The sequence below is a fragment of the Canis aureus genome, chromosome 5 (assembly GCF_053574225.1).
Source record: "Canis aureus isolate CA01 chromosome 5, VMU_Caureus_v.1.0, whole genome shotgun sequence".
Taxonomy (NCBI): Eukaryota; Metazoa; Chordata; class Mammalia; order Carnivora; family Canidae; genus Canis; species Canis aureus.
Genome location: NC_135615.1, coordinates 47756515 through 47783166, shown reverse-complemented (window position 1 = coordinate 47783166; position 26652 = coordinate 47756515). Strand labels below are relative to the sequence as shown.

Here is a 26652-nt window from a genome sequence, read left to right as displayed (position 1 = left end):
CACATACATATCCCTGTTACTGGAGCATTCCTCCTCTAGATATCCTCATTACTTCTGTGCTTCATTCCCATCTCTGTCCAAATAGCACTTTCTAAGAAATGCTTTTGTGGCCATGCTACCTAAAATAGCACGCTCAGACCACCCCCACCCCTGTCACTCTTTATCCACTTACCCTGCCTTCTTTGTAGCATATATCACTCCCTGTCATGTTCTGTTAGATGGAATTATGTGAAATTGCCTTTTTGTAGGTCAAGAACAGTGGAACATTGGTCATTTCATATGGTTCAACCTAAATTACATTTATTGATTAATTTTTATTCCAGCCTAAGATATGTTTATTACTTTGTTTATTTTCTCTGCACTACTAAGATTTAAACTCTGTAGGTCCAAGGTTTAGTTTTGTTTTGGGTAACATCCTCAGGGTCTAGACTATAACATGCACTTAGAAAAGCTATCTTGAATAAATAGAAAAAAGGAAGAAAAGCCAATGAAATTTGTTGATAGTAAGCAGAGAAAACTTATATGGAAAGTGATTTGTGCTTAAAGATTCTAGCAAAATGTGATTAGAGGAGCCTGTGAGAGTCCAGAAAATGAAGTTAGTTGGATCTATGTGAAGTACAGTGTAAAGTTTCTATGTAATTGGCCTTTGAGCTATCTATGGACTTTAATTATATTTTTTCCATAGAGTTTTCTGATAAGGGAACTAAGAAGGATTTATCTTCCCAGTTGTGTTCTAAGTTGATTTTCACTAGAGAAAGGAACTTATTTTTTACTTTCTAGAAACATGGCTGATAATCTTAATATCATGCCTTGTACAAACACTTAGAAATACTAGGTAAAATAAATAATCTCTTTCATACATATTTGATCTTGAAAGAAAAATAAGGGCATCACCATGGGTCAGAAATAAAGATGGAATTAAAAACCTGAGGGATAAACATGTGAACTGATACCATGGCTGCCCTTGGGAGTATGTCATTATAGTCTCACTAAATTGAGGGTCTGAATTTTAACACCATTTGGAGATAGGAAATGGAAATCAAGACTCTGTGGGTTAGAACAGAGATCTTTAGCACAAAGTTATGATCTTTGAATAGAAAGCTCTAGAAAAAAAATCCACCATCAGCACAGGAGAGATAAGAAAGCTTTGCCTTAGAAAATAACATTTTGTTCAAAGCCATGTCGCTGTGGATTTACACTTCATTTGGGTTGGGATTTAAATCTGTATTATTTGTGTAGTACGGAAAAGAATCACAACTTGAGAAATAAACCCAAAAGGAATTATCCCAGGCCATTAACAATTCTGAGACATCTGGTAGAATCAGTTGCAAACTTCTTGGGAAGGAGATTGTCATTAAATCAAGCTTTACAGGTTTCCTGCAGATAAATTCCTTCTAAAGATTGACTTATAATTTATAAGAAAAAAATTGACCATGAATAAGAGTTATAAAACATAACAAAGAATTATGGATTAGAATTTCATACTTTCACATGATGGCATTGTCACATTAGAATATAAAATAAGAATATTAAAAATAATTAAGACATAAAAACCAAATTATAAATATAAGAAAAATTTGGTTTGCAAAAAGACTCAAGTAGAAATTCTAAAAGTGAAAAATATAGTGATTAAAAGAAAATATTTATCAAATGGGTTAAAACCAAATTAGACACAGCTGAAGAGAGAACTAGTTGACTGTCATGTAATTTGAAGAAATCAGAATTTGGTGAAGAGAAAGGAACAAAATATGAAAGCAAAGTTAAGAGACACATTAAAGAGAATGAGAAAATTTAGTGGGTATTTAATGGGCATTCTAGTAGGTGAGAATAGGGACAAATGAGAAGAGACAGTATCTGAAATTAAGAATTTAAGCAAAAACCCAGAAAGATCCCAAATGGATTTTCAATTAATAAACATAATTCTAGACAAATCGTGAGTCAAATCAGAAAACATAATGGAAATTCAAAAATATTTAAAACTAAATGGTAATATTATTTAAAATAATATATAATAAAACTTATGGGAAGCAAAAAAAAAAAAAACTAGTTAGGCCTAGAACAAAAGTTATCATCTGTAAATACCTGTATTAGAGAACAAAACAAGGTTAAAAATTAATGTCAGCATCTAAATCAAGATTTAAAAAGCAAATAAAGTATAATAAAGGAAAGAATAAGTATATATTAATAAAATATAAGACAAAATCAAAAGCTGGTCTTCCAAAGACTAATAAATGCAGTAACTTACTGTGGGCTTGAGGAAGAGAAAAACTCGGTTTTTAAAAGTCCTGGAAATTTATAGCTAGTAGTGAGATCATTAGAAATTACTCATTTATATATAAAACAGGAGGAAAATGGCCTTTACCTTGGTTTGTATTTAACTTGTCCTAGCCAGCATAGTAAGTAAAGAAATTAATAGTAGAGGGGAAGAAGAACTAAGTGAAATTGTCATTAACTGTAGATATGATTGTCAAAATAGGAAAGAGTATTTATAAAAGAAAACTGTTGGATATAATACAAAAGTTCAGAAAGATTGATGGACATAAAATAAAATTTGTATATACAGTCAATAAACAGAAAATTCAGTTTAGAAGCTGATACCATGAAAACTATCAACAAGAAGTAGAACCACATAGGAATAAACCCAACAAAAGATGTGCAGTTCACTTACAGATAAAATTACAAAGTTTTTATTTAAGATTCAAAGAAGATCTAAGTAAATTGAGACATATTACATGCCTACAATAAAATCATTTAATATAATAAAGATTTAATTCGACCTGTATTAGTTTATAAATTCTAATAAAAACTCACACAGAGGTAGTTTTGTTTGTTTTGGGAAATTTGACAAGCTGATTCTAAAGTATATGTGAAGCCCTGAAGGTCAGTAATAACCAACACAATGTTAAAGAAGTTAGGGAGGTTAGCCATACCACATAGCAAGAATTGCCTTAAAAGTATAGTAAATAAGACATTGGGATATTGGAGCAGCAATAAATATGCCAAGTTCAGAAATTAGCCCATGTATGACTGAGGATGTATTAAAAATTAGCATAGAAAGGATCCAGTAAATGGAGAATAAATTATTCATATAGGGGGAATAAATATAGTAAGATCCCTTCCTCACACCAAATACAAATTAAATCTCAGATGGAATGTAACTTTAAAAGTGAATGGGAAAGGGGCACCTGGGTGTCTCAGTTGGTTAAGTGTCTGCCTTCTGGTCAGGTCATGCTCCCTGGGATCCAGGGCCACATCAGGCTCCCTCCTCAGGAGGGAGTCTGCTTCTCCCTCTCCCTTTGCCTCTCCCTCCTACTGTTCTCTCTCTGTCTCTCTTTCTCTCTCTCTTTCTCTCTCTCTCTCTCTCAGATAAATAAATAAAATCTTTAAAAAATAGAAGTGAAGGGAAAATAAAGAATTTATTATTTTTAGAATTAAACGTATGAGAATATCTTTCTGGCCACTGTGCAGGGAATGATTTATTTTTCTTTTCTTTTCTCTTTTCTTTTCTTTTCTTTTCTTTTCTTTTCTTTCTTCTTTTCTTTTCTTTCTAGATTTTATTTATTCATGAGAGAGAGAGAGAGAGAGAGAGAGAGAGAGACTGCCTGTGGGGAGCCTGATGTGGGACTTGATCCCAGAACCTTGGGAGCACACCCTGAGCTGAAGGCAGATGCTTAACCACTGAGCCACTCAGGCATCCTAGGGATTTCTTAAATAAGACATTGAAACACAAATTATAAAGAAAAATAGTGATTGACTGTATTAAGACAAAAATTCTGTACAGTAAAGACAATCCCATTTCATACTCATCAGTTTGGTAAAAACTAAAGTCTGAAAATACCAAGTATCTTCTATGATGTAGAAGGATAAATTGAAACAACAAGCTGGGAAATGAGTTTGACATATTTTAGTAATGTTAAAAATGGATATATTCTATATATTCCACTTCCGGACATATATCATGGAAACATATTTATATGTGTCCACCAGGAGACATGCACTTAGGTGTTTATTTTGGCATAGTTTCATAATGGCATAGTACTGGAAAAAATTCTAAATGTCCATCAATAGAAGAAAGTACAAATAAAAGGTGGTATATTTATATAATGGACCAATGTCCAGCACCTAAAGGGTCTAGCGATAAAACGTATAACTCTATGAAATGTATTAACATGGATAGTTCTCAACAACATAGAGTCAAGCAAAAACAAAAACAGAAACAAGATACACAAAGATTAATGATACATCATTTACATAAAATGTTAGAACATGCATGACATTATTCTTTATTTTCAAAGAATGTGTTAATAGGTATTAAAAGAGAATGAAAATTCTGAACACTACTTTTCGGATACTTCTGTGGAGGGAGGGAGGAAGGGACATGTGATCAAGGAAGGAGGGATACACAACAGCTTCAAATCTGCATGAACTCTTTTTCAGCTCTTTATTTGATAATACAGATTCACTGGAAGACACAATAATGGTAATACAGACATGTCTTTCTTACCCTTCACTCAATTTCTCCTGATGACTATTTATTACATTCTATAGTATAATGGTAAAACCAGGAGTTTGAGATGGGTCACATCCGTTATAGCTTTTTTTGTCATTTTAGCACATGTGTGGATTTTTGTAACCACCACCTCAGTCAAGATTCAGAAGCTCTATTGCTATGCAATAACTTCAGTACTATGTTTTTTTAGTCCCATCTGCTCCCCTTCCCCTGTGGTCCCTACCTCCTAATTTGGCAACCTAATTTGTTTTCCATTTCTATAAAATTTTGTTGTTTTGAGTATATGGCTGTACTGTTTTATATTCCCCCAACAATGTATGAAAGATACAGTTTTTCTGCATCTTTGAAAGTATCTGCTATTGTCACAATTTTTAATTTTAGGGGTTCTGATGAATGAGTACCTCATCATATTTTTACTTTGCATTTCTCTAGATGATAGTGCGTTAGTTTTCTGCTGCTGCTGTAACACATGGTCACAAACTTAGTGACTTAAGGTAATATAAATTTTTTCTAGTTCTATAGATCACAAGTCTGACACAGGTCTCACAGGGCTGGATACAGGTGTTGGCAGAGCGTGTTCCTTCTGTAGCTGTTAGAGGCGAATCTGCTTCCTTGCTTTTTCCAGCTTCCATCTTTCTTGGCTCCTGGTCTCCATCCTCTGTGGTCAAATCCAGCAACAGTGGAGTGAGTGTTCCTCATATCACATCATTCAGACCTCTTCTGCCTTGAGTTTACGCTTTTAAGGACTCTTGAGATTACATTGGGCCCATCCAGATAATTCAGGATAATTGCTCTATTTTGAGATTAGCTAAAATTTAATTCCATCTGCTACCTTAATTCTCCTTTCCCATGTAATGTAGCATATTCATAGTTTCCAGAGATTAGATGTGGACATCTTTGGAGGGGCAGGCATTGGTCTGCCTCTCACAGTTAGTGATGTTGAACATCTTTTCACGTGGTTATTTGCCATCCCTGTATCCTCTTCAGTGAAGTGTCTGTGTCTCTTCACATTCTCTAATTGGATTGTTTTACTACTACAGAGTTTTGAGAGGGCTTTTCTTTTCTTCTTTTGGAAGTTGTAAGTCTTAGACTATTTAGTTTACAAATATTCCTCTCAGTCTATAGTTTGTGTTTTCATCCTCTTAACAGGGCCATTCACTGAACAAAAGTTTTTAGTCTTTTTTTTTAAAGATTGTATTTATTCATGAGAGATTGAGACAGAGACATAGGCAGAGGGAGAAGCAGGCTCCCATGGGGAGCCTGATGTGGGACTCAATCCCAGGACCTGAGCCAAAGGGAGATGCTCAACCACTGAGCCACCCAGGTACCCCACAAAAGTTTTTAGTTTTGGTGACGTGTAATTTATTGATGTGTATTTTTTCCTTTATGGATAACGCTTTTGGTGTCACTCTGTATTTCAGTGAGACTGAAGTTCTGAAGATTTTTCTCCTGTTGTCTTCTAAAAGTTTTATGGTTTTATACTTTACATTTAGGTCTAAAATACATTTTGAATTAATCTTTTAGTAAGTGGTAAGGTTTGGATCCAGGTTTTTATTTTTATTTTTCACCTACAGATATCTATAGGATTGTCCTAACACCATATATTGAAAAGACAATATATCTTCCATTGAGCTGCTTTTCAATCGTTGATAGAAAATAAATTGGAAAAAAAAAAGAAAATAAATTGGTCATATTTGTGTGGAGATGTATTGTTTTATTCCTTAGAAAAGGAGAAATATAATGAAATGTTAAGTTTTAATAAGACTAGGGCACAGTAATATGTTGTTTTTTTATTTATCTATTGTATTGAAATAGTTGATAACAACCACACATAAAGGGAGCATTTGCATCCTCCAAATCTGAAAATATTGGGAGGGTTGGAGATGATATGGTACTAAGAGATTTACACTGGATTGAAGACTAATAATAACTGTAGGATTCTGATGAAAGTCCTTCTCTGGGCTTCAGTTTTGCTTTATGAGAACCAAGAGTGCTCTTGTAGATGACCTCCCCAGCCCTTTATAATGCTGATGCTCAAGGAGTATGTGATGACTACTTGTAATTAAATTTAGAATAAGAGATGAGGAGAGAGCCATCCAGGCTGTCATTCTAGCTTATAGTCTAAAGAAGAGAAGCTGTTTATATCCCTAAGGAGAGGATACATAATTACCTAGAGGTTCATGGGGAACAAAAAGCTCTTTATTTCAAAGAATTTGGGGGAGTTTCTGTACACTTATATCTAATAATAGTATAGAAGGTATCATTATATAAAATGCAGAATTTTCATTTTAAGAAGATCCCAGACTAAATGCAATGCAATATCCTGAAATAGAAAAAGGACAGCAGTGGAAAAATTGATGAAATCCTAGGAAAATCTGTAGTTCAGTTAATAGCATCATCTTGATGTGAATCTCTTAAATTTGGCAACATACCCTGGTTTATAAAACATTATTATTAGTGGAAGCTGGGTGAAGAGTATATGATAATCCTCTGTACTGTCATTGCAACTGTGCTTTAAATTTAATTATTCCAAAATAAAAATCTTTTATTTTAAAAGACCAGACAGAGGCTAGGGACACCTAGGTGGCTCAGTGGTTGAGCATATGCCTTTGGGTCAGGGCATGATCCCAGAATCCTGGGATCAAGTCCCATATTGAGATCCCTGTGACGAACCTGCTTCTCGCTCTCTGTCTCTGCCTGTCTCTTTGTCTCTCATGAATAAATAAATAAAATATTTAAAAAGACCAGAAGCTAGTGTTCCTGATAGGCACCCTGCTTATAAAAAGCAGGGCTCTTCTGAGAGAAATGAGCCATTGACCCTTCCTCCTGATCCAGAACAGTATTGTGGAAATTTTTCCCAGGAGGAGAGGCAGACTTTAAGACAGAGAACTACATAGATCTCCCCAAAGAAGAGCTGCTACCTCCATGACAACAAAATGATCATTTGTAAACCAGTTAGACTTAACAGAGAGAACCAGAGAAAGATAAAGCTAAGCAGAGTCCTTCTGGGCTGGCTTGCAACAAGCCTTAAAACCTAGTCTCAAATACTACTGCTAGTAGGGTTCCAAGTTTAATTAGATTAGACTGTGGAGCAATTTATCCCCCAAGGCATTGTTGAAAACAATAGAACGAACACCAAGCAATTAGCTGAAGCCCATAACCAAGTATTTTACTGACAGAGTGTTACAGAGATTACAGCAAGTTACCCTAAACTAAAACTGTCCTCTCAAGGTGATCATGAGTATGCCCAAGGCTATGCCTCTGAAGAGTGCTGGGAGAGATTGCCAACTGCAGGGGAAATAGACTTCTCTGAAATGGTCCAGCCAAATTACTAGACAGCTCAAACAAGGAAACAACCATGCCAAGCCCCTGGGCATAGGAATCCGTATCTAGAGTTGCTGGAATATGTGTCTATAATGTACAGTTTTCAACCAAAAAATTATGACTCATGCAAAGAAACAAAAAGTGTGACCCATAGATAGGAAAAAGGAGGCATTTGAGAGGATCAAGATGTCAGACTTAGACAAAGATATCAAAACAACTATTATAAATATATTTAAAGAATTGAAGAAGATCATGCTTTAGAAAGGAAAGGAAGGTATGATGACATTAATTTCATCAAATAGAGAGCAAAGTGATAGAAATTGTAAAAAAAGAAGCAATTAGAAATTCTGGAGTTGAAAATGAAAATAACCTAAATGGAAAATTTACTAGAGAGGTTCAACAAATTAGATGTAGCAGCAGAAAGAATCAGTAAAGATATATTGCTAGAGACTATGCGCTCTAAAGAACAGAGAGAAACCTTAATAAAGAGAAATAAACAGAACCAGAAATTAACAGAAAAGAAATATGAGACACCACTAAGTACAGCAACATACGCATAATTGGAGTACCAGAAAGAAGAATAAGTGGACCAGAAAAACTATTCAAAGACCACAATATTTCTTCTTTGTGAAATTGTTTTTTCTTCTGAGAATGTAACCTTCCTATTTATTTATTTATTTGTTTATTTATTTATATTTTATTTATGGGGGGGCGGGCAGAAGTAGGGACACAGGCAGAGGGAGAAGCAGGCTCCATGCAGGGAGCCTGACATAGAACTTAATCCTGGGACTCCAGGATCATGCCCTGGACCTAAGGTGGCACTAAACTGTCAAGCCACTCTGGCTGCTCTCCTATTTTTATATTGTTAAAATTTCCCTTTGTTTAACAAAAGGAAATAATAGTTGATGGCAGTTATTTTTATTGCTTTTTATTTGCAAAATGTTGGCACTCCTATATTGATCTGCGAGTGTTTTTTAATAAAAAATTTTATTGTTTCATAAAATCCTAAATTTGGGAAATGCTGGTTTAAAAATTAAAACTCTCTTCAGGGATCCCTGGGTGGCGCAGCGGTTTGGCGCCTGCCTTTGGTCCAGGGCGCGATCCTGGAGACCCGGGATCGAATCCCACGTTGGGCTCCCGGTGCATGGAGCCTGCTTCTCCCTCTGCCTGTGTCTCTGCCTCTCTCTCTCTCTCTCTCTCTCTGTGACTATCATAAATAAATAAAAATTAAAAAAAATATGTTTAAAAAAAAAACTCTCTTCAGTGGCCCTTGGAACCTGACAGCTTTAAGAAAAATAGTAACCATTAAAGTTTTAACATTAGGAGGGTATTATAGATCTTCAAGTGCCTCGCACAATACTACACAGTAGATTTAATGAACATATGCTGCAATAAAGGACGCAAGGGGATCCCAGGTATATGACTTGCTCTTGGAATGTGTGTGTGCATGTGTGTGTATGCACAAGTGTGTGCGTGTGCACCTGTATGTATGTGTTCACGTGGCTGGCCATGGCGACCTTCTGCTATTCTCCTTTAAGACCATATAGCTACATCTAATATGTATGTGTTCATTTGTTTCTTGCTAACCTTCTAACCATGAGATTTTGCTTTGACACACGTATATGTGTTCTGATCTTTTGAGTTTCAGAGATCCTTTCCTCCAAGTATTGAAGGATAAATAGAATTGTTTAATATCCTCCTCCTTCAATTTTCAGTAACATCTTCATTGGTGGTATGGCTGCTTTTGCATTTGCTTGTGTTCATATTTTGATTTCCAAGTTTTCATTACATTTTCATGTTTCTTCTTCCCAGTGTCTGAAGACATTTTTAATACTTTTATTTGTTCTGGCTTGCTCTCTGCATTGGCATTTTTATTTCTTGGAGAGAAATCTGAATATACATTAGCTCCATAGAGCAGGTTCCAGTTTTCCTTTTCAATTCTGCAGGTGAGTCTAAGGCTTCTTTAATGTGTTGTGAACAGTTAGTTCCTTGCTGGGCTATGAAAATGCTTAGTAATAATTATGCTTCCTGAACCTTTGTGAAATAACGTGCTTTACCCAATTCAGCACACAGTGGTTGAGAAACCTCTGTAGTCTTTCTTGTTGGAAATGTGTCTATAGAAGGATGCAGTGCCATACGGTGGTTCAGAGCACAGGCTCTGAGACACCATCCTGTCTCCATTGGTGTTTCAAGAATGCACCTTTGATGTGGCTTCACAAGTTTGAATTTACCCACTTGAGACTAAAGAATAGAACTGCAGCATTTTGGCCCATCATGTTCAACTAAGGCAAAACATCAATGCTAGAAACATTACTGCTGATCCTCTCAGTAATCCAAGGAGAATTGACTGCAGATTTAAAGGATTTAAAGTTGCAAGAGAGTAGGATTATTTGTTGACTCACAACATTTCCTATAACCTGCTTGAGCCCCTGTCAGCAACTAAATTATTGTCTTCAGAGAACAGAACCATAATGATAACCAGAATATTGCTTAATATCTGCTGCTATTTTTAAGTATTTCCTACCATATTTCATTGTGTCTTAATGTTACTAAACTTTATATCATAATTGCTTAAAACGACTTTAATTTCTAAAGCATTTCAAATTTACATATCCTACTGAGCCATTCAGTGCATAAAGCCCTAAATTGTCAAAGTGGTTCTTTTTACAGATAACATAGTTAGAAACAGTTGATTATAGATCCTATTTGTGAGAAACCAGCTTTGAACAGGGCTCACAGGAGAATGATTAGAGGGAATTTATTAAACAGTTAATTGACTAAGGGAGTTTTCTCCCCCCATGCTATGTCACCTCACAGCAGGATGTCTCCAACCTTTGCTGTCTGCATTGGTCATTTTTGGCACAGAATCGCTTAAACTATTATGCAACTGCTTCAATTATTAATATCCTATGTCTGTAGCTGAACTGTGACCTTGTTTTTATGCTGGCCATCACAGTGCCAAGGTCAGAGCTGACAGTATTATAGAGGGCCCAAGACAGAAGGATTTGGGATCATCATCTGAGAGGTCACCGCTGGGACTCATAGCAGAGAATGGCTTCATAGGATTTATTCTGGTCTCATTTGAATAATTTACCATGACCCTTTGAGGTATGTGTTTTCCAATACACTGTTTGGTTACTTTGTCTCTTAGACAGGTTGCAGTATATATTGCTTCAGGTATGAGTTTTGTTGGTTGTAAACCATGATAATCTCACTTAAATGGATTTGATCATTGAAAAGCCCAGGGGTGGGTCAGGACTTCAGAGGTATCATTGGGACCATGTTTCTGTCACACAGCTCATTTTTCCTTTATACTGCATCACACAAACAGATTCCATGCACGTGAATTTGTTATCAATTTACATACTTTGCTATGAGGTTCACATCCTCTTGCTTAAGATTCCTTAACAAAAGGACAACTTCTCTGTTCTAATAGTTTTTTTTAAAAGATTTATTTTGTAGAGAGAGTGTGCACGAGTGGAGGGAGGAGCAGAGAGAGACTCTTCAAGTAGACTCCTCGCTGAGTTTGGAGATCAACCCTGAGATCATGACCTGAGCTACAGCTAGGAGTCTGATACTCAACAGACTGAGCCACCCAGATGCCCCTATTCTAATAGTTTTTTTTTTTTTAAAGATTTTATTTATTTATTCATGATAGTCACAGAGAGAGAGAGAGAGAGAGAGAGAGAGAGAGAGAGAGGCAGAGACACAGGCAGAGGGAGAAGCAGGCTCCATGCACCGGGAGCCCGACGTGGGATCCGATCCCGGGTCTCCAGGATCATGCCCTGGGCCAAAGGCAGGCACCAAACTGCTGCGCCACCCAGGGATCCCTATTCTAATAGTTTTAATGAAAATCTCAGGATTGAATCTCATGGGAGTCTCATATAGGTCACATGATCATCACTGAATACATCACTGAAACCAGGGGAAGATCATACACCATGATTGCCTGATATGGGGAAATGTGGTTTTCCCAAGTTAAATCATGATGTCACCATTGGAAAATAGGAGAAAATGAATTTGTGCCCCTCCCATACATAGTTTTAATTAGTTCCCATCTTTATGAACTATTCTCAATTTTATCTGCTTTCTTTTTCTACATGAACATATATTCTCTTTCCCCTGTAGTAAGTTTGTATCTTTTAGCATCCCCTAGGTCATCACTACATTCTCCATGAAAGCAGGTGGAAGCAGTGAGAGAACAGTGGAAAGAACAAACCTTAAACCCAATTCATTCATTCCAGAACCAATGGTTTCATCTGACATCTTCCAGGGCCTTAGCCAAAGCCTACCTAATTCTGATGGATGATGTTTACCATACCATTGCTTTCCAAGCTTCGGTTCACTTTAGGCTGCCAAGTGATTTTGGAAAACTCCTCAAGGAAGGTTTTGTAAACATAATAGAGGCTGAGATCTTTTCCTGTGCTATCCTACTCACTTGGCCTACCATTTTCTTCTCTACCACTGACCTGAAATTCTTCCCTTTAGTATAACATCATGATAATCAGATATCAAGGGATACTTTTTTCTATAGAAAGAAGTTTGCAGGGATCCCTGGGTGGCGCAGCGGTTTGGCGCCTGCCTTTGGCCCAGGGCGTGATCCTGGAGACCCGGGATCGAATCCCACGTCAGGCTCCCGGTGCATGGAGCCTGCTTCTCCCTCTGCCTACGTCTCTGCCTCTCTCTCTCTCTCTCTCTCTCTCTCTCTCTGTGACTATCATAAATAAATAAAAATTAAAAAAAAAAGTTTGCAAATGCTTTGTTCTTATAGCAACTGGAATTGAAATCAATGCCCCATATTGTTGTTTTTGCCAAAACAACAGTGACTTATATCAGTGGTAAGAGTGCCTTTTCTACTGGCAAGGAAAGATCTAGAGTGATTCACCCACTCAGGATATGGGTAGCTCTCAAGGAATGAGAAACACAGCACTAGAATAAATTTCCCCATACAAAAGATATTATATTGTTCCATTTTTACCTGGACTGCAGTATTCAGGAATAGGGGCTTGTTTTTATTTCAGAACCTCTCTTTTGGCAAGTTTATTAAACGATGTCTAAAAAAACTCCATTACTTCAATGTAATTAAAAACTCATTTGGAAATGAGTAAAGCCCTCAAGAAGTTTTTAAGTATTTTTAGATTCATCTGTCAGTGTTTTATTTTAAAGCTGTGGAGTTTTTTGTGGTTAGATTTTTTTACCTTTCATAATTTATTGTTAATTAAAAACAAAGTGAATCATAAGTGCAAACATCTACATTGTAGAGCAACATAGACTCTCAGGATGCTTGTTGTCCTGACCATTCTGATGTGTTTTTTTCGTTTGAGGAGTTTGGGTGTTACATGTTCAGCACTATCCAAACAATTAATGTAATAGAGTGAAAATGTCCCTTCAGCAGAAATAGCTTCTTCTGAGAGGAGTCTAAACTGCCTTTAGGTTGAAGAAGAGTTATATAAGACCATTTCTATCCAAAATGATTGGGCTGACTTCCAGATTTCTCTAATGAAACTTTGCTGAATAACTGCTATGCTTGCAGCTGTGGAAGTATTCAAAATCAAGTGTTGATTCTCACTACTTGGTAAACTACTTCAGAACTAGGTTTCTGAAAGCTAGACCCAAGTGTTTGTTCAGAAAAGCTGATTGTATAAGAATTTACTTTTGATGATAGCAAGTGGGCCGTCATTTGGGATGTGAACATTTTAGTTGTTAAGGCCTTTGTTGAAGGAGATCTGTCTGATAGTATGGATTTTTCCATTGGCTTTGGTAAGTAATGGTATCTTTCAGAACCTAGTAGATCTTTTATAAATTGAGAGTAAAGGGTACTTGTATCTTTTTAACTTCTCTAAAATAATCTGAAAACTTCAGTTTAAGATCTAAATGTTTTCCTTGTAACCTTGCTCTGTAAAATACTTTTATTTTACTGATCCCTAAGAATTTCCGCAGTCAAGCAACGGTGATGGCTTCATCTCAGGAGAATACATGACTGACAAACATAAGGCTTTATGAGAAAAGTATATTTGTTAATCTTGTGAGAGGAATGATTTAATTTTGTGGTTTTCATTTTTGCGAACAAAGCATCATAAACTTTAAAAAGTAATACTAGACAAATATTGTATTAAAAGAGTACTGAGGGGGCACCTAAATAGCTCATTCGGTTGAGTATTTGGCTCTTGGTTTCGATTCAGGTCATGATCTCATGGGTTCTGGGATGGAGCATCGTGTTGGGCTCTGCAGTCAGCAGGGTGTCTGCTTGGAGATTTTTTTTTTTAAGAAATTTTTTTTTTTAAGATTTTATTTATTTATTCATGAGAGACACAGAGAGAAAGAGAGAGGCAGAGACACAGGCAAAGGGAGAAACAGGCTCCATGCAGGAAGCCTGACGCAGGACTAGATTCCGGGTCTCCAGGATCACACCCTGGGCTGAAGGCGGCGCTAAACCACTGAGCCACCCGGGCTGCCTCTGCTTGGAGATTCTATCCCACCGTCGCTCCCCTGACTTATGTGCTCATGCTCTCTCAAATAAATAAGTAAATAAATAAATCTTTTTAAAAAAGAGTGAAGTTCTGAAATGAATATATATCCAAGCTACCAGATGTGTATTATTTATGAATGGTGAGTTGCATATACTCCTACTATTAAATTATCTTCTAGAGTCTCAGAATTCTCAACTTGGATTGTTTGGCTTTTTATTATTGGCAGAAAAAAAGGTTGGTTTTTTTACTTGTTGATATTAAAAATAGAGATGCATCAGTGATTTTACATGGAATTAAAAAAATAGATACTTAATTATTCTTAGTTCTTAGATGCTCCTTTATAATTACCTTCAAACTACCCTGTAACTTAATGGCTTAAAAAATAACCATTTTTATTATTCTCATGATCCTTAAACCTGAATTTCCAGGGCTCAGCATGCAATTACTTTCCTGGTATTGGTGGTGGTGGCTTATGTGGCTGTATTCACGTGGCAGGCCAGCTGTGGTCGGGTGCTAGGCTCATTTGGGATGCTTGAATGACTGAGCTTCTCTCTTTTCACGTGGTCTTTGATGCAATCTCTCCAGTGGTGAAACCTCTTACATGGCAGCTCAGGATACCCAAGAGTACAGGAGTAGAAGTTTCCAGGTCTTTGTAATGCTTGGGCCTGGAATTAGAACAGGGTTACTTCTGTAGCATTTGTTGGTTAGAGTGAGTATAGAAGGCCATCCCAGGTTCAAAGGAAGAGGATGACAAAAGGGTATGGTACTGGGAAACAGCTTATTGGGGGCCACCAAAGTAACGGTCTCCTGCATTAGCATCTATTAATTCATTTAAGTGATGTGCATTATTGCTCTATGTTAGTGTAGGAAGAGAGAGAGGCAATCAAGAACTTAGACTCATATACATTTAATTTGAAATGTTCTTAAAAAATTCAAGAAAGCATGTTGAATTACTATTATTTTTATTTTTAAAGATTCTATTTATTCATGAGAGACACACAGAGAGACAGAGACAAGGCAGAGGAAGAATCAGGCTCCCTATGGGGAGCCTGATGCAGGATCCCATCCCAGGACCCCAGGGTCATGACCTGAGCCTAAGGCAGACACCCAGCCCCTGAGCACCCAGGTGCCCCAGCCTGTTGAATTAGATCCAGGATTTGGGGTATCTGAGGGGAGAGGTCTGGTTTCAGAGATTAAATTTGTGATTGATTATTGATGACTGAACATGTGTACACAAAGGAGATCATTCAGGGAGAGTACACTCAAAGAGATGAGGGCTTGGGACTGAGCCTTGAGGAGCCAAACTTCTTAAAGCTTGAATATAGGAGCTTGAGACAGAATTTAAGAGAAATTCAGAAGTGTTACAGACACCAAAAAGAGAGTTTTAAAGAAGGAGGGATTGAATGGCAATATTAAATGCTGCAGAAGGGTCAAATAAGAGGAGGAATGACAAATGCCCATTGCATTTACTGACAAAGAGAAGTTCACGATCACCCTCCCAAAACTATTGAGTAGAGATGGTGAGGCATGTCATATTGAGGGTGCCATGAGTCATCATGGCATAATAAGCAATGTGAACTTTAGGTTGGTGTCCTTTGCCCTTTCCCCTTTCCCTCAAGTTCTTTGGAGGCAAAATGGAGTAGCCATGTTGGATGACACACAAACATACACACACACGTTTTGCATCTCAGTCAAGGAACTCTGAGTTTAGGGAACCTGAATCTTTTTTGATAGGCTGCAGCAAACCTGACCAACCTTTGCCCTGGAGGAAAGTATTATCATTATTATATTGGGCAATAGACCACCTTCCATCTGCTCCAGGTGAAAACACTGTTTTTTCCCTCTCTTTTAAAGGCTCTTTGATCTGCAAACATCCTTGAAAAGATACATCTGACCCAAAGTTTTCAGAGTCTCTGCTAAGAAGATGAGCAGAAATGTGAAAGACTTATGGAGAATTATCTCCAACGAGATCAATTGGGTTTTATAAAGGCAGCACCTGTGTGCTAGGCATGACCCTTCTAGTCCAGTGCTCACACAGCCTTATGAAAAACTATGTTAGGCTGCTATAAGAAAATACTTATTGTACCACAGACTGGGTGCCTTAAACAACTGATGTTATTTTCTCCTAGTTCTGGAGGCTGTAAGTGTAATTTCATGGTGTTGGCATGGTTAGTTTCTGCTGAAGCCCCTCTTCCTGGCCTTTAGATGGCTTTCTCCTCATTGTGTCCTCACATGGTCTTGCCTCTGTTCCGCTGCTCTCCTGGTTTTTCTTCTTTTTTTTTAAAATTTATTTATGATAGTCACAGAGAGAGAGAGAGAGAGAGGGGCAGAGACACAGGCAGAGGGAGAAGCAGGCTCCATGCACTGGGAGCCTGATGTGGGATTCGATCCCGGGTCTCCAGGATCGCGCCCTGGGCCAAAGGCAGGCGCCAAACCGCTGCGCCACCCAGGGATCCCTGGTTTTTCTTCTTTTTATGAGGGCACCAGTTGTAGTAGATTAGAGACCCACCTTTATGAGCTCTTTTAACCTTAATTGCCTCTTTAAAGGTCCTATTTCCTAATATATTCATGTTGAGGATTGAGGTTTCAACCTAAGAATTTTAGGGGGATGCAATTCAGTCCAAAACAGATACTAAATGCTATGCATTACTTACTGTAACTGTTTTTCACATGAGAAAACGGAGGCTTCGGGAGGGTAAGACACCTGAACAAGATCATACAAGTCAAAGGGATGGAATGGGCTTTGAACTGAACTTCAGTCCAACTCCCCCATGAGCTTAAGCACTCTCCTACAGAGCTAGAGTGAATACATTGTATTTTTAGGTAGTTCAGCAAAAGAAGTGATTTCTTAGCTTTTGAATCAGAATCACTGATCTTGTGAAAGAATATTATTACAGTATGAGTCACACAGTTTATTAGCCAGACTTGCTTTCTCCCCCACTCCTTCCACTCTTTCCTATCACACAATCATCAGCATGTATTTATTGAATACCACTGTGGCCAGGTGCCAAGGATCCGTTAATCAAAAAAATCAAATTCCTCACCTCCTGAAAGGTGTATCTTTGTCATTGTGTGAAAGATTTTTACTATTTCTCTTCACCTATTCCATTTTTTGATATTTATGTTTTCTGCATAGCTGAAATAGAATAGGAACTAACATTTACCAAATTTCAACTATATGTTAACCATATCCACTTCTAAATTATTTCATGTAATAACTGATGGTTTATTAGCATAGATGGGAGGCTTTCCCATCTTAAATCTTTAATTCTGATTGTACAAATATGTGTGTGTGTGTGTATACAAACTTTGATTGGAAGTTTAAGTGTTTAGGTGTGATGATGTGTTTGTGAAGAATGTACACAAATGGGGCACCTGGGTGGCTCAGTGGTTGAGTGTCTGCCTTTGGCTCAGATTGTGATCCCGGGGTCCTGGGATCAAGTCCCTCATCAGGTTCCCTGTGGAAGCCTGCTTTTCCCTCTGCCTATGTCTCTGCCTCTCTCTCTGTGTGTGTCTCATGAATAAATCAATCTTAAAAAAAAAAAGAAACCAAAAAATAAAAAAAGAATGTGCACACATGTGTGTATCTATGTATGACTATATATTTGTATATTTTTTCCATTTTATGTTAGAAAATAGGTGGTCAGTACAAGGACTGATTGGAAGTTATTACAACACAAATAGCCATCTTCAAGCTTACAGTCTTGAATAGTGATGTGACTAATCAGTTTAACACAGTTTACATATGTCCAGGAAGGACAGTTAAGGATTGAAGGGTGTCAGATGGTATTGGTGATGAAGGGAGTTTGGAAGAATATTAAGGCAAAACTCCAAACCAGTACCAATATTGAAGCTGTGTCCAAGTTTCGGGGAGCTTTCAGGCTGAGTTCTTCTGGTTCCATCCTGTTTTTTTTTTTCTAGCTGTTGGCATCGGTGTAGGTTTTGTCTATATATGATTTTCCTTGCACTGTAAAAAAAAGGATTGTTTAAAGTGCATTTAAAAGAAGAGCTTTTCTCAATTGAAAAATTACATGACTGTATTTTAAGATATCTTTTTCACACTTATAAAACTATTTGGAGTCAAGACACAGTGCATTAAGGCTCACATTTTTATAAAGGTTGATCTCAACTGGATTTTTTCTTTGAGTTTTCTGGGGCACCATATTTTATTTATTTGAGCAGCTATGATTTGAAATGCATGATTCACTGTTTCTTTACTATTATAGTTCTACTCTCTTGAAGTCTGCTACTTTTTTACAGTCTGTGACTAAGGATTAACAAATTAACCTTTGCTGTCACCATATGTGACAGGGATACAAAGGAAGATTTCTTAGCACAGTCACTTTAAAGAACTTTTCATGTCAATAAAAAGTGAAATCATAATAGTCAATCCATAGGTTATTTTTTTATTTTTTATTTTGAGAGAGAGAGCATGTGCATGTGTGTGGGGGTGGGAGGAGGTGGAAAGGCAGAGGGGGAGAGAGAGAGGGAATATCTTAAGCACGCTCCATGCTCAGCATGGAGCCTGATGAGGGGTTCCATCTCACAACCCTGAGATCATGACTTGATCAAGAGTCAGACCCTTAACTGACTAAGCCACCCAGGCATACCTATAGGTTATTTCTTATAGTCAAACATATTCACCTGGTCTGATTTTTTAAAAAAATATTTTTTGAGGTTTATATTCAAATAATACATAAAACTGACATTTAGCCTATTTTGCCCTTATATATCCTATTACATTTTCTTGATTTACTATTATTATCTGTTATTTTTTTTTCTAGCGATGATTAAACTGATATCCATATACTGGATCCATTAAAATTACTGGTTGGTGTGCTGCAAGAGACTTTCGGCAAATAGATGCTTCAAATTAAACCTTAGTCAGTATACATGACCACAGCCAGAGTTTAGTGCAATCAAAACGTAGGTTTGAAAAAAAAACAAAAAAAAAACCAAAAACGTAGGTTTGTCAGAAAGTAGTTATAATAATAGAATAAAATTTTGTTGCAGTTGTAAAACAAGCATGAAAGCACCAATAGCACAGTGGTTGAGAGTCTGAACTGTAAAGCAGGATGAGGTAGGTTAGGTCCCTGGGGGACCTTCTCCAAGTTGCTTGATCTCTCTGTCTTAGTTTCTTTATATAGAGAATAGATGTAATAACTGACCTATCTCATAAAGTTTTTACTGTATTTAATAAAATAATATGAGTAAAGCACCCAGGACAGTGTTAGGTGCCAAAGAAATGAAAGGTAGCTTTTAATTACTCATATTATGAAGTAGAGCCCCAGAGAGTGCCCTTGTTAGAATTCAATGGAGTGAATTGGGTTCTCAGCTTTGCAGGTCCACTGATTGACTTGTATCAATGCTCCTAGATTTAATCAGCTCACAGTCTTTGAGAGAAGGAATTGAACAAATTCATGAATGACTAATGTAAAAGCCAGCAACCTCATTTATAAAAGTGACAGAATAATTATTTTGAGGCAAGTAGTGAGATGATTCTTTTTTTTCTCTTGCAATCCCTTTTACCTGTAGTCCTGTTTGCCTCTGATCCAGATTTTGGTCTCCCTGAAGAAAAGCTTCAGAAGGCCACAGAAGTAAAAAAAAAGAAAAAAAAAAGTATCAATGGCCTTTGAGTTTTGAATTCTAAAGACCTGGCATAGATTCTAGGCAAGCAAGAAAATTTATTCAGTCAAGGTCTGTTTGTCCTGGTTGCTATGTAAAGATGAGCATCCTCCTGACTTGGGTAGAACAAAAGAGCTAGGGAAGATGGAATTGGGGTAAATGTGGATGTTGGTCTTTGAAAAAAAGCTCCCTGACCTTCAGCATACTCAAAAGCTGAGCCTCCAGAAGGTGGTGATAAAAGCCTAAATTGATTTGCGGACCCTAGAGCAGTGAGTACCTGTGCCTTGCTTCCCAGGTGGGAATTTCATTGCATCCTGGGAAGCTTTCACACCATTTGAGTAGGAATAATGGTATATAGTGTGGTATGAGGTGATGATGTTGGCCAAGAGAATTTGAGTTAGCCTTACTGAGTTTGACATCCACAGTGGCTTAGAAAAGTTGCTGTTTCTCTTTCCAAGCTAGATTTAAAATGGCCACAAAGTCCTTGCTTTATCCCATTGAGAGACAGAATCTAATTCTCCTCCCTTTGAATGACGTTTGTTGGTTTAGTGGCTTAGCCAACCCATAGAAAGTCTGACTACCCTGCTTGAGAGCCTACCTAAGACTGCCTAGATGAGGAGCAGGGGCCAGCTAAGCTCAGCCTACCATCCATCCCCACCAGGACAACAGGCATGTGAGTGGAACTGTCTTGGACTTCCAAACCAGTCTAGCCACCTGCCAAATACCACCAAGTAATCCTAGGAGAGGCAGAAGAAACGCCCAGCCCTTGAAGACCTGACCTACAAGTAATGAACGTAATAAAATTATTGTTTCAAGTTTTGGGTGGTATTCCATGCCACAATAGATAACCAGTGCACAGCTTTTCATGTGCCCTCAGAATCGTGCAGAAGGTGGTAGAGAGAGTTGTCTAAATTGGGTCTGAAGAAGACTTTTGGTCAGAGGGGAATTCGCAGGCTAATTTGTGTGGAGATGATTATGAAATCCTTCCCTTCAAAAGATCTCATGAAGAGGAATATATATCCCTAAGTACTGACAGGAAACCCCCACTTATTTGCTTATTAGTAGTGGACATTAGTGTGGACAAATGTTGACCTAGAAGAAACTTTAATACTGCTGTGATTGGTGTTTTTGGAGTTCTACAACATTGCGGCTCTGCCAGCCAGCCATTCTCTAAATCTGAGATGCTACAAGCAAAGACTGTAGGGAAGGGGAAGCGAAGTTGGGGAGCCTTGATTTTACTGGGAAAATCTTCATATGACAGAGGAACCTGTGATTTGACTGAAAAATAACTTGAAAGGACTAAGTTGGTTATTGGCCACTAGAAATATGGGGTTTAAGATAGGAATCAAGTACAGGAATAGAAAAATAAAAAGTTTTTTTTTTTAACACAACTAATTTTGCTGCTTGTGAAATCATTATCTGCCATGTTAATTAAATATGTCATATACTACTGGTAAGCTAATTAGAATATCCTCATTATCTGATTAGCTCATCTCTTCCTGGGCCCATTTATTCTTTTACAGTAAGAAATGTTTCTTGTGTTGGGATCCAAATCCTCAGGTCTGCTCCAGTGCATACATTTGGGGGAAGTTAAATTAGTCATCAGGCTATATGGTTATCATGGGGTCTGAACAAAAGTTAAAGGAGAAGCTCTGTCATCTAGGCCATGATAAACATACCTCATGATTCACCTCTTCCCCACAGTAGATAACACCTCTTTAATGATTAGAATTCTTGTGTTGTGCCCTGCTCCTCATTCAATATTGCTTTCTCCTCTACATACTAAATAAATTATAGCAAATTCTGGCTCCCTGGTTACCTTTTATCTCTTTCTAATGTGACCATTCCACCGTTAATGGCAAGTTGAATCTGTAGATATGTTTACACTGTTAATCACATTATGCCCAAGGCCTGCATGTTTTTGGCTTTGTTAACATAATATCTTCTAAGACCATCTCCTCAGAAATTAGATTTAATTTACTTTGTGTTGATTTTGCTAATTTAACTCTTATCTCATTGTTACCTCCATGTTCTGCCTAAAAGGGTTACTCTTTCCATCCTGTACTGTGAGACTTTCAGTGCAATGGCAAGAATGCAGAGCAAGAATAATCCTAATAAATAAGAAGAGGAAGTGTGACATTTTCTCCTAGGAAATGAAAGAAAGAGCAACTTGTAACATCTCATTATAAACTTCTACCACCGTGATTAAACTATAGATTATAATATATGCATTTTATAATTTCTGGGTTTGAAAGAGTTCAGGGTTACTTCTATTCATAAATTTTGAAAGGAAAAAATCTGTTCATTTGTTAACTTTTTAATCAAGCATTTATTAATCCCTGATTAGTATCAAACTCCAGGGTAGGTGTTTTTTTACAGTTGTGAAAGGAGTGTAAGTAATACCTAAAATATAAGGCACATGTTAAACACATGAAATGCTCAATATCATTAATCACCACTGAAATATACATTAAATCCCAATGAAATATAGCTACACACCTAGTAGAATGGCCAAGTGAAAATGACTCATGATACCAAGTGTTAGGTGAAAATGAACAATTATAACTATGGAAGTGTAAAATGGCACAACTATCTTGGGAAATGTTTAGTATCCTTTGAAGCATTGAGCATACATGTACCCTGTGATCCACAAATTCCACTCCTAGATTATAGTAGTTTATCTGCATTACAGATTACCAAAACAAAATGGGTTATAACAGCAGTAATGATTTATTATCTTGTTTTGTCTCTGGAATTCAGGAGCTGGCTTAGCTAGGTGGCTTGACCACAGGACATCACATGAAGTTTCAGTTAATGAGCTGGCCAGGGCCAAAGTCACTGGAAAGTTGGACCAGGGCTGGAGGTCCTAATTCAAAGATGGCCTACTCCCATGACTGACAAGTTGAGGGTGGCACTTGGCAAGAGACCTCAGATCCTTGCCATGTATAATCTGTCATATCCCTTCTTGAGTGTCTGATCCTGAGAGAGAAAGGTAGCAGCTTCTATGATGTAGCCTTAAAAGCCATGCTTTGTAATGTTTTCCCATTACCTTATTGATTACATAGATGAGCCTTATTCAGTGTGTGTGGGGTGTGTGTGTGTGTGGTAGGGGTGCCACCATGCAGAAGCATAGTTAGAAGGAAGCAAGGGATCAGTAGGTGCCATCTTGGAGGCTGCCCAAAACATAGGTATTTATTTCAGAGAAGTATAAACAAATGTCCACAGAAACCTTATACAACGATGTTTATAGTAGCTTAATTTATAATAGCCAAACTACAACAACTCAGGTGTTCATCAACAGGAGTCTGGCTAAACAAACTGTGGTATATTCACATATTGGATATGACTTATCAATGAAAAAGGAACTGGCTACTAATAAATGCAGGAATATTAATAAATCTCAAAAATATTCTGAATAAAGGGAGAAAAAATACATAGTCAATGATCCCATTTATGTGCAATTCTAGAATAGGCACAACTCACTTAGGTTGATAAAAATCAGATCAGTGGTTGCTTCTCGCAGAGTTATGGGGTAAATTAAGTAGGGATGGCTACCAGGAGGCTTTTTGGACAATAGAACTGTTCTGACAAATTTGTCAAAACAAAGTCAATAGCACGTTTAGGTTCTAAAGATATTTATGTAAATTATACCCCCCCAAAAATACAAGGTACAATCCAAGGGCTGCTGAGAGATAAACATTAGTGATATGTTATAACTGATAAGAGAGAAATTGATTCTAGGGAAAATATTAAAGGGCATAATCTTAATTTTTTAATAAGTTGAAGCATAGTAATGGCGATAATTTCAATGATAATTTTTGTATTTATAATCCCATCATTCAGAATAATTATTGATTTATTTTTGATATATTTTCCTATCTTTTTAAATGTATTTTTGAAAAACAGATAAGAATGTTTTATATTTGCAATTTTATAAACTGAGTATATTTGTGTGTGGTTGGTTGGTCACAGTATAAACTGTTCCCTAGATTATTATTATTTTTTAAAGATTTATTTATTTGAGAGAGAGAGCATACATATATGAGCAGGGGGAGGGGCAGAGGGAGAGGAAGAAAAGCAGACTCCCTGCTTAGTGCAGAGCTGGAAGTGGGGCTCATTCCCCCTGAGATCATGACCTGAGCTGAAATCAAGAGTCAGATGCTCAACTGACTGGGCCACCCAAGTGCCCCCAGTTCCCTAGATTGTTAGAAACTCTTTTGAAGTATAATTTTCAGTTGATATATTCCACTGTAGGACTATGATTTGGTTCATGTTACTGTTCTGTTCCTGATGAATATTCAAGTGGTTTCTCCTCATTGAAGAAATGCATTGGAGTTTTCTTTAGTATTTAGTATTATTCCTTTGCCCTAGAGTTTTGGAAATGTTCAGATCAAAGCATATGATTCACATATCCATATCCCTTCTTAGGGCTTTAAGTTAGTGTATATGTCTACAATATATAAAAAGATGTTTCCTTCACTTTGGTTAGGTGCTAAGTACACTGAATGCTTTGGTCATGTGTTTATTAACTATTATAACTGAGAAAATGGTAGTTTAATAGAGACTTGAGAAGGAATAGCTTGCTAAATGAATGTTGTGTTTCAGAGGCAAAAATGGGGAAAGGTCATTTCTATGGCATTCCTGGCATGGTGAGCAAAGCTGTGCAGTGTCAAACAACTGGCATTGCAAACAGTTTGATATCAAAAGTTGAGAGCAGTGGTTCTCAATCTTGGCTGCATGAGAGAATCACCTGAGGGAGAGAACCTAAAAAATCCTCCCACCTAGGTCTTTCTCGACCTATAAACTTATGATAGTTGGGTATAAAATTCAGGCATTGGTAGTTTTAAAAACCTCCCCAGGTAATTCCTGTGTGTCAGCAAAATTGAAAACCACTAGTGCAGAGGGAGATGAATTGGGATAGGATGTAATTAGAAAATTGAAAAGATGGAGAGCCAAGGTAGCGGGTAACATGCTGGAGGAGCAAGTGTGGATTTTCCAGGCAACTGAGCAAATGGTATTGGTGTTCTTCCCTTATTACCTTGGAATCCTGTGCCTTTTACTTGTACTGGTGTTGCATGACTCCAGCCAATAGGCAGCACTTGTGCTTCCTTGTGGATGGGCTGCTCTCAGGCTGCCAGAGCTCCTCTCTCTTCTCCCCAAGATCTGGAAATACCTAGGCATTTTCACTCCACACCCCCAGGGTAAGTCCTTAAGCACTGATTGATAATGATGGCATATGAATAATGCAGCTTCCTCTCCTCTGATCAGGATGGCTCTGGTTCTGCGGGGTGATTTCTACTAGTGCGCTCAAAGTAGCCAGTCTGCAAACTTCTTGCTGTCCAGGACAAGATGAGTTTGTGGCAGAACAGCTATCTACTCACTTCTTCCTTTCCAAGGAAATAGTTCTTTGAAAGAAATGTCAGCTGAAATAAACAGTGGACTTAGTGACTGAGCTGCAAGCATCTTATCTCATCATGGACCAGGCACACTTGGTTTTCAGAACACAGGGCACTGCAAACCATGCTTTGAACAGCACTGGTTTCTATTGTCTCCACAGTGGCCTGTATTAGTGAGCCACCAGTGTTACCTCTGTGGACACACCTTTATCTTGCTTGCAGCCTTGCCTGGCCTCCGTCCTCTCCCTTTTCCTTCTCTTTCCTAGAAGTTCTAATAAGTGATTTTCCCATGACTCTTAGTGTCAGCATCTATTTCTAGGGAACTCAGTTAAAATAGGCAATGAGGATTGTCCTGGAAGGTAAAACTTGTGCTCCAGAAAGATCATCCTGAAGAATCATTTTAGAAAAATCAGTGGATGGAGATGGGAGGTGAGATTGAAGACCATCACAGTACCCCATCAACCAGGGAACTCAGGAATCACCCTCTTGAATTACTTGTATTTAAAAAATATCCTTTCCTTGCTACTTTCAGTGTCCCTGCTTTAGTTTAGACCCCCATTATTTTCAAGGTTTAGAATCACTGGTCTGTTTCAGATGTAAAACTCAAAGGCCTCACCAATATATCAGGGGAGACAGACTAGAAATGATCAATTCCTCAGGATTTATAAACTAAAATTTGCTTGGTGGAATATGTTTGTTTTCATTTAGCTTTTAGAGCTCACAGACTGATGCTAAATTTTATCTGTAAGGAAACTTAGGTATTCTTCAGATATCTGGCCCCAGCAGGTAATGAAAGCTCTCAGGCCCTCACTTTTCTCACTTTCTGCATGAGGAAGGAGAATTAAATTTTCCTGTGGCCCCTTCCAATTCAATAATGTTATATTCAACAGTGGCTGCTAGATTATGTCAATGAGAACAGCATAAAACAGATGATTCCAGTAGCGATTGTCACTTCTCAAAACAAATTGACAAAAATCATACAGTCATTGTAAGACCAATTCTGCAGGAAGCTAACCTTTGCCCATTTTTCTTAATGATATGTTTATGGCTTTTAACTTTGCTTTGGAAATGGGAAACCATCTAATTGGGTTGATAAGGTCAGCAGGCAGGAGGTTTGGAAAGAGACTGGATAATATTTGTGAGTGTGTGTATTTGCCTAGACATGCTTTTTGTCATGTTTATTGTACTTTAATGATTAGCTAGAAATAACAAGGCTGCTGTATATTCTCTTATATTAATGCTCTGTCATTTATGGATTATTCAAAGGTAATTTGAAAATACAGAGAAAATATAATTATTTGAGGGTGCTTTTGGTAGAGGTGGATAT

General features: G+C 37.4%; 1 protein-coding gene across 8 annotated transcripts in view; it reads left to right on the top strand.

Annotated features, from left to right (window-relative positions):
- The window catches only part of PDE4D (phosphodiesterase 4D), a 1385565-nt gene that overhangs the window by 235588 nt on the left and 1123325 nt on the right, over nt 1–26652 (top strand). The gene's annotated exons all lie outside the window — the stretch shown is intronic.